This window comes from Lampris incognitus, chromosome 16 (assembly GCF_029633865.1).
Source record: "Lampris incognitus isolate fLamInc1 chromosome 16, fLamInc1.hap2, whole genome shotgun sequence".
In the NCBI taxonomy this organism is placed as follows: domain Eukaryota; kingdom Metazoa; phylum Chordata; class Actinopteri; order Lampriformes; family Lampridae; genus Lampris; species Lampris incognitus.
Window position 1 is genome coordinate 37,556,294 of NC_079226.1, and position 11,707 is coordinate 37,568,000.

Sequence of the window (11,707 nt, forward strand, 5' to 3'; positions counted from 1 at the left end):
ACTATGGCCGTCACACCGTCCAATCCTTCATATGTTTCATCCACGCGTCTCTGGAACTCGTCTTGAGCGGACACGATTCCGAATGGCAGTCTGAGGAAACGATACCTGCCAAACACTGTGTTAAATGTCGTCAACATTGAGGATTCAGTGCTCAGTTTGATGGCCCAATAGCCTGACCGCGCGTCTAACACGCTAAAGTACTCAGCTCCAGCAAGCTTTGTGGTGGCGTCCTCCAGCGTGGGGAGGGGGTAGTGAGGTCGTTGTATCACTTTGTTAAGAGCTCTGGGGTCTAAACACACTCTAAGTTTGCCTGTCTTTGGCTTCTCAACAATGACGAGTGCGTTCACCCATTCTGTGGGTTCTGTTACCTTACAGATTATGCCGCCTTTCTCCATGCTGTCAAGCTCGTCCCTCAGTTTGCTGTGTAGGGCGATGGGGATTCTGCGTGGCGGGCAGACGACCGGCGTTGCATCTGGTGTGACGCGGAAGGTGCACTCGCCTGGGAACTCTCCTATTCCTTGGAAAACATCTGCATACTCATCCATTATGCTCTGTGATGTGACATTGTTTTCCTCGCTCACAGCCATCACTATTTTTACCAAGTTTAGGTCACGGCATGTTTTCATTGCCATGACTGGTGGGGCGTTTGTGTCAATGACGTAAAAGTCCAGCATAATTGCATTGTCTCTGTACTTACATTTGAGTTTGCATGTGCCTTTCACGCTCAGCGCGCCTCCTCCATATTCAGTGAGTCTGTGTATTGCTGGTTTCAGTGTCACATTTTTGAACAGCGCCTGGAACAGGTTGGTGGGAATAGTATTGGCCTGTGCCCCAGTGTCTAGTTTAAACTTTACCTTCTGTGGAGGTGTGCCAATTCCAACCTCTACGTAAGCCTGCTCGTTGCTTTTTCCGTTGTTCTCTATTGAGATGCAGTCTATGTACAGCTCTGTCTGTTCTCCCACAGCGGTGCTCTCCACTGTAATGTTGTCGAAGTACAGTTCTTCCTGCTCTCTGTCAGTGGTGTACTCTTCTGGGTTCTCTCCGACGGCATGTACTGTGCCGCGGTAGTACTTTGTCTGTCCCTGGGAGCTAGACTTGCATACTTTAGCAAAATGATTGAGCTTCTTGCATTTAATGCATTGTTTACCCTTAGCTGGGCAAGTGGCTTTAGCGCCGTGTAGCCCTCCACAATAGCTACACGCCCTAGCGGCGGTGCTAACGTTACCCTCCCTTTGTCTGAAGTTAGCGTTAGCTGCTTTGGGTGCGTTCGGTTTGTAAGTCTTTCTGCCTATTGCGTGCACCGTTTCATGTGTGCTGCCCTGGCCCATAGACTTTAGCTGTTGCTTTGCTAGCTCGTGTGAGCGGGCTACATCTATGGCCTTTTCTAGCGTTAGCTCAGCTCCCTGGCTAAGTAGCTTTTCTCTCACTCTGGGTGAGTTGGTGGCAAACACGATGCGGTCCCTGACCATCTCGTCGGCATTTGGGTAGCCACAGTCTTTGACTAGGAGCTTTAGCTCAGTTATAAATTGTTCGAAGGATTCACTCTCTCCCTGCATCTTTTCATGAAATTTATATCTGGCATAAATCGGGTTTGCTTTGGGGGTGATGTACTCAGTGTACTTATCGTAGTACGTTTCTAGCTTCTTGGCTTGTTCTCCGCTGAGTGTCCAAGTGTTGTGCACATCTCGCCCTTTTTCCCCTATCCAGAGCAGGAGGTAGCTGCATTTCTCCTCTTCGTTCTTCCCGCGCAGGGGGCCCGTGAACATTAGCTCCGTTGTTTGTCGAAATCGTCTCCATGCTTCAGGTAAGTTCGCCGATTCCCAGTCCATCCGTGGAGCTGGAACGCCGTACGAATCCATATTGGGTATTTAAATCCCACTTCTGACACCATGTAATGATCTGTGCCCTCTGGCTATGTTAACTTATAACATTAATAAAGCAAGGACGACTTCTCTCGTGCTGGGTGTTTATTCACCGACCGGATTCCGACTGACGTTGTTACGTACATCACGTGACTTTGTTGTGGCGCTACGGAAAGCCGTAAGGGACATTAGCAAATCAAATATTACTAGCAAATATTACAGAGATATCGCTAACCGCTCAACTAAAGGGTCCGACCTCTTAGCCAACGTGTCTACTTATCCATGCACGTTACACTACCCCCCTCCTTCGGGAAAGCGCGGCCGCGCATATCCCACTTCTGAAACCAATGTAGCGAATTCGGGGGCAACCGCAGGAACTGTCGCAGCCGGGAGGCGAACCTGTATCTCCCGCATCGCGGGAGACATCGCTAACCGCTCGACTAAAGGGTCCGACCCGTTAGCCCTCCCGCACCGCAAGCGACAACGTTAACCAGTCGACTAAAGGGTCCAACCCGTTAGCCACGGGCCAACGTGTCAATTTATCTATGCATATTACACTAACCCCTTCCTTCGGGAAGCGCGTCCCCGTGAATCGCTAGAGCCATTACGCGAACCTGGGAGATACGGGTTCGCGTCCCGGCTGCAGCAGTACCTGTGGTTGCCCCCCGAATTCGCTACATTGCCCCCTTCCTTCGGGCCACAGCCAAGACGTGAACCTGGGGCTTCCGCACCGCGGGCGACAACGTTAACCGCTCGACTAAAGGATCCGACCCCTTAGCCAACGGCCAAGTGTCTACTTATCCATGCACGTTACCCTACCCCCCCCTCCTTGGGGAAGTGCGCCCTCGCGCTTAAGCATATCAGCTCCGTCACGCCTCTGGGCGCATACGCTTCCGATGGCCTTACGGTCTCACCATCCCGTGGCAGAAGTGGGATTCACGCGGACGGATGAATAGGCTCGCTAGCCCTTGGCTAACGGATCGGACCCTTTAGTCGACTGGTTAACATTGTCGCCCGCAGTGCGGGAGATCCGAGTTCGCGTCCCGGCTGTGACAGTCCGGCCGGGCTGCCCCCCGAGTTCGCTACATTGGTGTCAGAAGTGGGATACGCGCGGACGCGCTTTCCCGAAGGAGGGTGGTAGTGTAACGTGCATGGATAAGTATGTTGGCCCTTGGCTAAAGGGTCGTACCCATTAGTCGAGCGGTTAGCGATGTCTCCCGCGGTGGGGGCGATACGGGTTCGCGTCCCGGCTGCGGCAGTTCCTGTGGTTGCTCCCTGAATTCGCTACAATACCAAGACGGTGTCCGCCGCTTACTGGGAGCTGAGACCCACGCGGCGGACGCCTTGTCGGAGGAACCTGCTAACTGCTAGCCTGCTACCTCGGTAAGCTAGCCCACCTCCGCTACTTCTCTCGTCTCGGAAATCACTCCTTCTTCTTGTTTCTTCCCTCGTTTCCATCTTTTCTAAACACTCCAGGTTAGGACTAGTATTGCGTGTTTAACCCTTAACCCCTAGACCCGACTAGTCCGTAACATAATTTGGGGCGCTCGTCCGCGATTTATTTGAAGATTAACTGCATATTAATGTTTGATAAAACCGGTTAGCAATTAGACGTCAGTAACGAGTTACATCCAAGCGGTGTGTTTGTGGGAAGAGACACAACTGAGTTGGATTCAGCTCGGTAAAAGCCGCATGTTGCTAGCTGTAGAAGTAGGCCACGGACATACAGCTACGTGCAGAATAGTTGCACGGTGCTAACTTCTTACTAAAACAGATGGTTACGTATGTATGTAAAACTAAGCTAGTTAGAGGGGAAGTTAGTGAATGCGTTTATCGTGTGTGTGTTGAGGTTAAAAACAGGGATATAGGTCTACAGGTTGGTAACAGGTAGGTTTGGCTTGTTAGCTGATAGCTACTTGGCTAATAGTGGCAGGGGTTTTGCTGGTGTGTACTGCAGCAGTGTAACGGTTTTCGGTCTTCGAGTAACGTCGTGAGCGCTCTGTGTGCGGTCTGTTCCTATCAGTTTCTGGAATATATCGACATATGAGCGACCTCATGTTGCAGGTTATATGTTTTGTCAGCAATGCTATTTGGTAATAGTTACATTTAGAGGTAATTTTGTGAGAGTCTTGTCTCTTTAGGTTAGCCTAGAATTTGATAACAACCATGGCAACGTTCAGTGTAGAGGAGTTTTGTGGGAGTGATTTTGTGCTCAAGGAGTTGCGTAGGCTTAAAAAGGAAGATTTGCTTGCAGTAGATCAATATTGTGAGGTAGACGTCACTCCAGAGACTAAAAAGCCAGAGACTGTGGAGACCCTGATTTCAGTGTTACACCTAAAAGACCACGTGCATGAAAGAGCAGAGCGGGAGAGACAGGGGGAGTGGCTGTTTCAGCTTGAGTTAGCAAAGCTGACATTAGAGCAAGAGAAGCTTAAAGGGAACAACATTGACTTACAACTAAGCACGAAGCTTGTTTTGATGTCTCTGGCTGTTTGAGACTCATGCCAAAATTTAATTGAGATGATGTGGACTCTTTCATTGACGCGTTTGAGAAAATTGCCAAAAAGCTAGAATGGCCTAGGAATAGGTGGATGTTGCTTATCCTGAGTGTGCTTGAGGGTAGAGCCCAGGAAGCTTATGCTGTGTTAGATGCTTCTGACAGCCGAGACTGTGATACTGTGAGGAAGGTGGTTCTGGCAGCCTCTAAGATGGTGCCAGAAGCCTACCAACAGAAGTTATGTCTCTGCAGCAAAAATCAAGTGAAACTTTCCTTGATTTGGCTAGGCAACAGGAGGTTGTGTTTGACAGGTTGTTAGCAAGCACTAACACACACCTTTCAAGAGTTGCGGCAACTTATGCTGGTGGAGCAGTTCAAAACCAGTTTACCCCGGCATATGGACATACATCTAAATGAGATGGGCATTACTGAGTTAAGAAAAGCTGCTGTGGCAGCAGATTCTTAGGAGTTATCTCACAGAGAAATGCCATGGAAAGGAAAGTTTGGCAGACAGGATAGGAGGCAGGCTGCAACTGACAAGCCTGGTGAAGCTGTCATGACAGAATGTACTCCTACCTCTGTTCAGTCTCCAGGGCCAGGGAAAAGATGAGAAGCCTTATTTTTTCCACAAAGATGTCATCTGTCATTATTGCAGAAAACCTGGCCTTATAATGTCTAGTTGTCCCAGTCTCAAGAGGAAAAATGGAGATGGGAAAATTGTGGGATTGATTAGAGCCCAGACTCAGATCGGTTCCTGTGAAGTGGACAGGTTGAACCTGCCTTCCTGCCCAATAGTGAAGGGGTTTGAAGGTTTTGTGTCAAAAGGAGCAATTTCTGGTGCAACTGATGGCGAAATGGTCCCTATATCAATTTTGAGGGCCACAGGTGCCACCCAGTCCTTAATGGTTCAGGGTGTCATAGACCTACCACCTGCCACCTATTTAAAAGGTTCTACCCCAGTGAAGGGGGTAGGAGATGGTTTTGTTAGTGCCCCTCTGTACAAAGTGTTTCTGGCATCAAACATTGTAAGTGGACTGGTAGTGGTGGGTATTGTTCCTTCCTTGCCGATTGAAGGAGTTGCCTTTGTGTTGGGCAATGATTTGGCTGGTACTCAGGTTTGTGTGACACCTGTTGTGAGTGACACACCTTGTGAGGTCCCTGAGACCATGGCTTTAGAGAGAGAACATCCGGAGGTGTTTACAGCATGTGTGGTGACACGTGCTCAGGCTCTGGCTGCTGAAAAGGGAAATTTCAGTGAGCAGGATGAACTATCTGGTGGTTTGGCTGATGCCTTTTTTGCTAGACTAGCTGAGGTGCCCCCGTGCTCCCAGTTTTCTCAGGCAGCCCTTATATCAGAGCAAGGAAAAGATCCTCTGTAGCTCCATTAAGACAGATGGCTGATAATGCTGAGGACATGAAGGCTGTGGCTGAAGGTATCTTTCTCCAAGATGGGGTCTTGTTGAGGAAATGGCGGCCCCGTGATCGTCCTGCGGATGAACCAGAATACAGAATACACTTTATTTGTCATTTGGACTGGTATGACTCAAATTGTGTTGCCTGAGAGGTTCAGGAAGGAAGTCCTGCATTTAGCCCATGAAGTATCCTTAGCAGGTCATTTAGGCTTCTGTAAAACGCAAGAGAAAAACAGTAGACATTTCTACTGGTCCAAAATGCATAAAGACATGGTTTCGTACTGTTGTAGCTGTCATGCTTGTCAGGTTGTGGGCAAGCCCAACCAGACAATTCCAGTTGCTCCTCTCTGCTCTCTACCTGTTATGGAAGAATCTTTCTCAAGAGTACTTATTGATTGTGTTGGCCCTTTGTCAAAAACTGAGAAAGGGAATGAGTATCTCCTGACTATTATGGATGTGGCCACCAGATTTCCAGAGGCGGTGCCATTGAAATCAATTAAGACCAAGGTCATAGTGGAGGCTCTGCTCCATTTCTTTTCTCAGGTAGGTTTACCACTAGAAGTCCAACATGATCGTGGGTCCAACTTCACTCCTGGTCTATTCCAGGAAGGGATGCATGAGCTGGGAGTTAAACAGATTATGTCATCTGCCTATCATCCTCAGTCCCAAGGTGCAATCAAGAGGTACCAGCAGACTTTAAAGTCTATGATTAAGACATATTGTGTTGGTTGCTCAAAGGACTGGGATGTAGCCATGCCATTTTTATTGTTTGCTGTCAGAGACTCGGTAAATGGGGCTCCAGGTTTAAGCCCTTTTGAGCTGGTTTATGGACATCAAGTGAGAGGGCCACTGAAGATGGTGAAAGAACAGCTGTTGCAGTCAGCTTTGCACAAAGGTGTAACCCCGGTGTAAATACACCAGAGTTAAGTTTCAGTTAATATGTACATAGCAGTAGACATCCCATAATTTCTACACCAAAAGTCTATGTCACTTTAAGTATGTTGCCTCACAACAGTTAGGGGGTGGGGCTAACGGGCCGTGCGGAGAGAGCGGAGCGGGAGACGAGAGCCTGCTGGCACTCGGCCATGAGGGTTTGAGTTTATTATGCCTTAAAGTTGTTTTTTGCCTACAGTTTTGACTGCTGATATTATGTTTAGCTGCCAGCTAACATGTCACTGAAGTCTTGTTAACCTGTAGCATTTGTTTTTGGAGCTAGTCTCGTCAAGTGTATACTGCCACATGCTACTTAACAGCTAGTTAGCGCCCCTGCTAATGTACGCTAACCCTGCATGCGCGGACATTGAGGCTGCACACAGCGTCACCAGACAGCGCCCCGTGTGGCCGGGAAAGCCCGGCTGCACCTCTGGCAACGAGGGAGCTCCACTGTTTCCCCTCTTCATCGCCTCTAGGACCGAGGTGGATTTTTCTTCACCATAGTCATCACTGGAGCAGATGACCTGAGGAGCCCGTCACCAGACATTAAAGGGCAGAGACCTTTGACTTTTCATCAGGGGTGAGTCACACACGGTTACCGTGCTCAAACCCAGCTCCCATCAGGCCTGCAACGGGGTTGCTTATTTGCTTATTGCCGGCTTTTGTTTTTATTTTTATTACGTGGGCCCACACCAGTGAGTACTTATTAGTTTCTGTCAAGTGTTCATTGTGAATTTAAATGAATGCAAATTGATTATTAATGTTTCCTAATTGTGGATACAGGTTTAAAGGGTTAGTGCCTATATTTTTGCTGTTGAGTGAAACTCCTTAGTGCCTTAAAAGAACACTAAAAAGGGGTCCATTTTCATTTCATTTATTATTTTCTATTGTGAATAAATAATACATCTTCATGAAAGGTCATTTCACTTTTCTCATTGTATGTAATAAATAGAGGGGGTTAAAAGAGTTAAAAGTATAGGATTTTATAGGGATAAGGTTAAAGTTTAAAATACATTTGCATCATAATATCTTAAGTTGGCAGACAATTAATACTTTACTTACCTTTAAGGGGTAACCTACATAAAAACAAAACAAGGTTTATGTTAAAGGACCCAGGGCGCTGTATCTCAGGTAAGGTGATACCAAGAAAGTGCTACAAAGGTGCTCCTGGTGGGGTTTTGCAGTATGTGTCGTCCTTCAAGGACCGGCTGCATGCAGCTTGTGACTTGGCCAGGAGTAACTTGGAACCAGCTAAGGGAAAGATGAAGGCTCACTCTGACAAAAAGGCAGTGAAGCATAACTTCAAAGCAGGAGACCAGGTTCTAGTTTTGTTGCCCATGGGTGGAGGTAAGCTGGGGGTGAAATTCTGTGGTCCATATAAGGTTATCAAGAAGGTGGGTGATTGCAATTATGTTGTTGAGACACCCGACCGGAGACAGAAATCATGACTATGCCACATCAATCTCCTGAAACCTTATTATACTCGTGACACTCCATCCGCTGTGTGTATCACATCTCGGGTTACTGTGGAAGAGGAGGAGAGTGAGGATGATGGGGTTGGGTCAGTTGAACCAGTTACAGCTAAGCTTAAGAATTCCAATGCCCTAGCCAATCTCTGTTTAGATACCCTTGGCTTAACAAATTTAATAGCTCATGATGTAGACATTGGTGATGCAACCCCCATTAAACAACATCCATACCGGATTAACCCACAAAAATGTGCTCAGGTGAAACCAGAGTTGCTTTACATGGAAGAAATTGGTGTGATCGAGCAAGGCTCAAGTGAATGGAGTTCTCCCTTAGTCCCTGTTCTCAAGCCCGATTTAACTGTGCATCCTTGTATTGATTACCGAAAGGTAAATAATGTAACTAAAACAGATGCATACCCTATACCCAGGCTGGAGGACTGTATTGATAAGTTTGGCAATGCACAGTATGTGTCGAAATTTGACTTGTTAAAGGGCTACTGGCAAGTCCCGTTGACAGAAAGGACAAAAGATTTCGGTCACACTTTAGTATGGGGAACATATTCTAAGTAAAAAAACTTAATTACTAGTGAATTAGTAATGATCAAGATGTCACTTTAGTATGGGGAACATATTCTAAGTAACAAAAAATTAATTTAGAGTAATTTAACACTATGAACACTTGTAGTTTTGTGTTATGTAAGAACAGACCATATTCATTAAGTGTTAGTGAGGGAGAATAACTCTTCTTGTGGTACTACCACCTTATAAAGGCCATACTAAGCAAAGCATATTGAGATGGTACTACTAATAAGCAATAATTCTGAGGTTATAGAGGGAAAACTCATAGTTAATGACTTACTGGTTGTATAATAAGGCCATGCAGAATAAGGCATTAATGAGTACGTAATAATGACCAATTAAGGGCCAATATGTTGCTAATTTGCATGCTAATAAGCACCTAATTAATGGTGACTATGTTCCCCATACTAAAGTGTTACCAAGATTTCTGCATTTGTGATGCAGGGGAGTTTGTATCACTGTCAGGTTCTCCCATTTGACATTTGGCATAAATGCGCCGGCAACCTTTCAGAGATTAATGAATTTGGTAACCTCCAAACTACAGAACACTGTCGCATATCTGGATGATGTGGTTTGCTATAGCACTTTGTCGTCTGATCACATCGAACATATGAGACAGCTGTTTGAGCATCTTAAACACGAGGGGTTGGTGATCAACTTGCCCAAATGTGAGATTGGAAAGGGGCAGGTCACATGTTTGGGGCACCAGGTGGGTCAAGGTTCAGTGAGACCAAGGACTGCCAAGGTGCAAGCCATTTTAGACCTGCCTGTTCCAAAAACAAAATGCCAGCTAATGTGCGTTTTGGGCATGTGTGGTTTTTATAGGCGGTTTGTTCCCAACTTCGCAGCTGTGACAACACTACCCACAAACCTGTTGAAGAAGAGAGTTGAGTTTAGCTGCTCAGTGGCTTGTCAGACAGCCCTGGAAATGGTTAAAGCTATTCTAGCTAGTGAACCAGTGCTGGTTGCTCCAGACTTCTCTGTCCCATTCAAGCTTGTAGTGGATGCTTGTGATGTGGGGGTGGGGGCGGTGCTGCTACAGACTGATGGGTCAGGAATAGACAGGCCTGCTGCATATTTCTCTTAAGAAACTGAATCGCCATCAGAGGCAGTATTCCACCATCGAGAAGGAGGCCCTGGCTCTTGTCCTAGTAGTCTAACACTTTCAGGTGTACGTCTCTAGTGCTGGAGTTGATCTGGTAGTCCTCACTAATCACAACCCACTTACGTTCCTGTCAAAGTTCAAAACATCCAGTCAGAGAGTGTTCCATTGGAGTTTAATTTTACAACCATAATACCTGACGGTAGTGCATTTGCCAGGCAGAGAAAATGTTATTGCAGACACCCTGTCAAGGGGATGAACATATGGTTTGGGTATTTTTGAAAAGTTTGGGCGTGCATTGTTGATAGTAATGCACTTGAATCAGTGGCATTAAAAATTTTAAAAAAAACGGATTAGGTTATAATTGTACATAGTCTTGTTGTTGTTTTAAGAAACAAGAAAATAATCAATATAAAAAGGATAAAAACAAAAAGAAAAAAATAGATTGAAACCGGGTGTTTGTTTTTGTTTTTTGGGGGGTTTTTTTGTAAGGGGGGGAAGGAGTGTTAGAAGTGATAGGGGTTATAGCTGCCTTTCTCCCTCTTCTTTTTCATACTTGGACTGGTTTTCATGGAGAAATGGTTGGAGGCGTGGTTAAGCAGCGTTTATAAGATGACGTCACTGTGAGATGCCGGGGCATCCCCCCGGAGTTAGTTAATGGCGGGAGTTTGCGTAAACGCCTCAGGATACGCCACTTTGAAAACGCTGTACAGGTTCACACCATTCCAGCTTTGAAAGACTTTGAAGAAAACCAACTTCCTTTTATTTTTGAGGATCCAGTCGCCATCAACGTAAACGGAACTAAAATACCAAGATGGTGTCCGCCACTTACGGGAGCTGAGACCCACGCAGCCGAGGCCTTGTCGGAGGGATCTGCTAACTGCCAGCCTGCTACCTCGGTAAGCTAGCCCACCTCCGCTATTTCTCTTGCCTTGGAAATCAGTCCTTCTTGTTTCTTCCCTCGTTTCCATCTTTTCTGCACACTCCAGGTTAGGACTAGTATTACGTGTTTAACCCTTAACCCCTAGACCCGACTAGTCCGTAACTCTCAGATGTATTGTATATATTGCATATAGACTCAGCAGCAATGGGAGTAATGGTTGTGATTTGACCCTTGAATTGTTGCTTTGTTGCTGGCCACTATTTCCTATGTGGTTTTGGATTGGTTACTTGGCCCCCTAGGGTTGCTGATAGCTACTGCATGCTCTGTAAATTAATAGCAGTAGCCTACTGTGTTTTTTTTGTATTTCTTCCAATTTTGTCTATACTGTCTGTTTCCCAGGTACCTAATCTTTATTCTGGGGTTAATGATTGCTGAATTGGGTGTTGATCTTACCTCAGCAATGTGTTAGTATTAACTAAGTTTGAACTGTTTTACCTTTTTATTGGTCTGTCTTGTGACCTTTGCTGATCTGTGTCATGTAACCTTTGCATGTGGCCTCACTGGCCTGTCATGTGACCATTTCATGTCCTGTATCATGTGACCACTATGAAGCCCTATATAGATCACATGCCATTAGTTACACTCATGCTCTGATGAAGGCCTGTAGCAGTAGGCCAAAACGTTAGCATGTTTTGCTGGCCAAAATATATTGGTGAAAATGAGGCACTGTCCCTGTCCTTTTTCAAATTGGCGAGTGCTACCCTACATCCTTGGATGTGGCTTTGAAACCCTAATAACTTCCTCATTCCAAATAAAATAAAAGAAGTTCACATAAAGGTATTACAAAGATACTACACTTGCAATACATTTTTGCATGGATTTAAAGAAGATATTCAGTATGCGCTTTGTGCAAAACAGAAATTGAATCTATTTCTCAGTTATTCTATCAATGTTCTTACTCAAGAGTTCT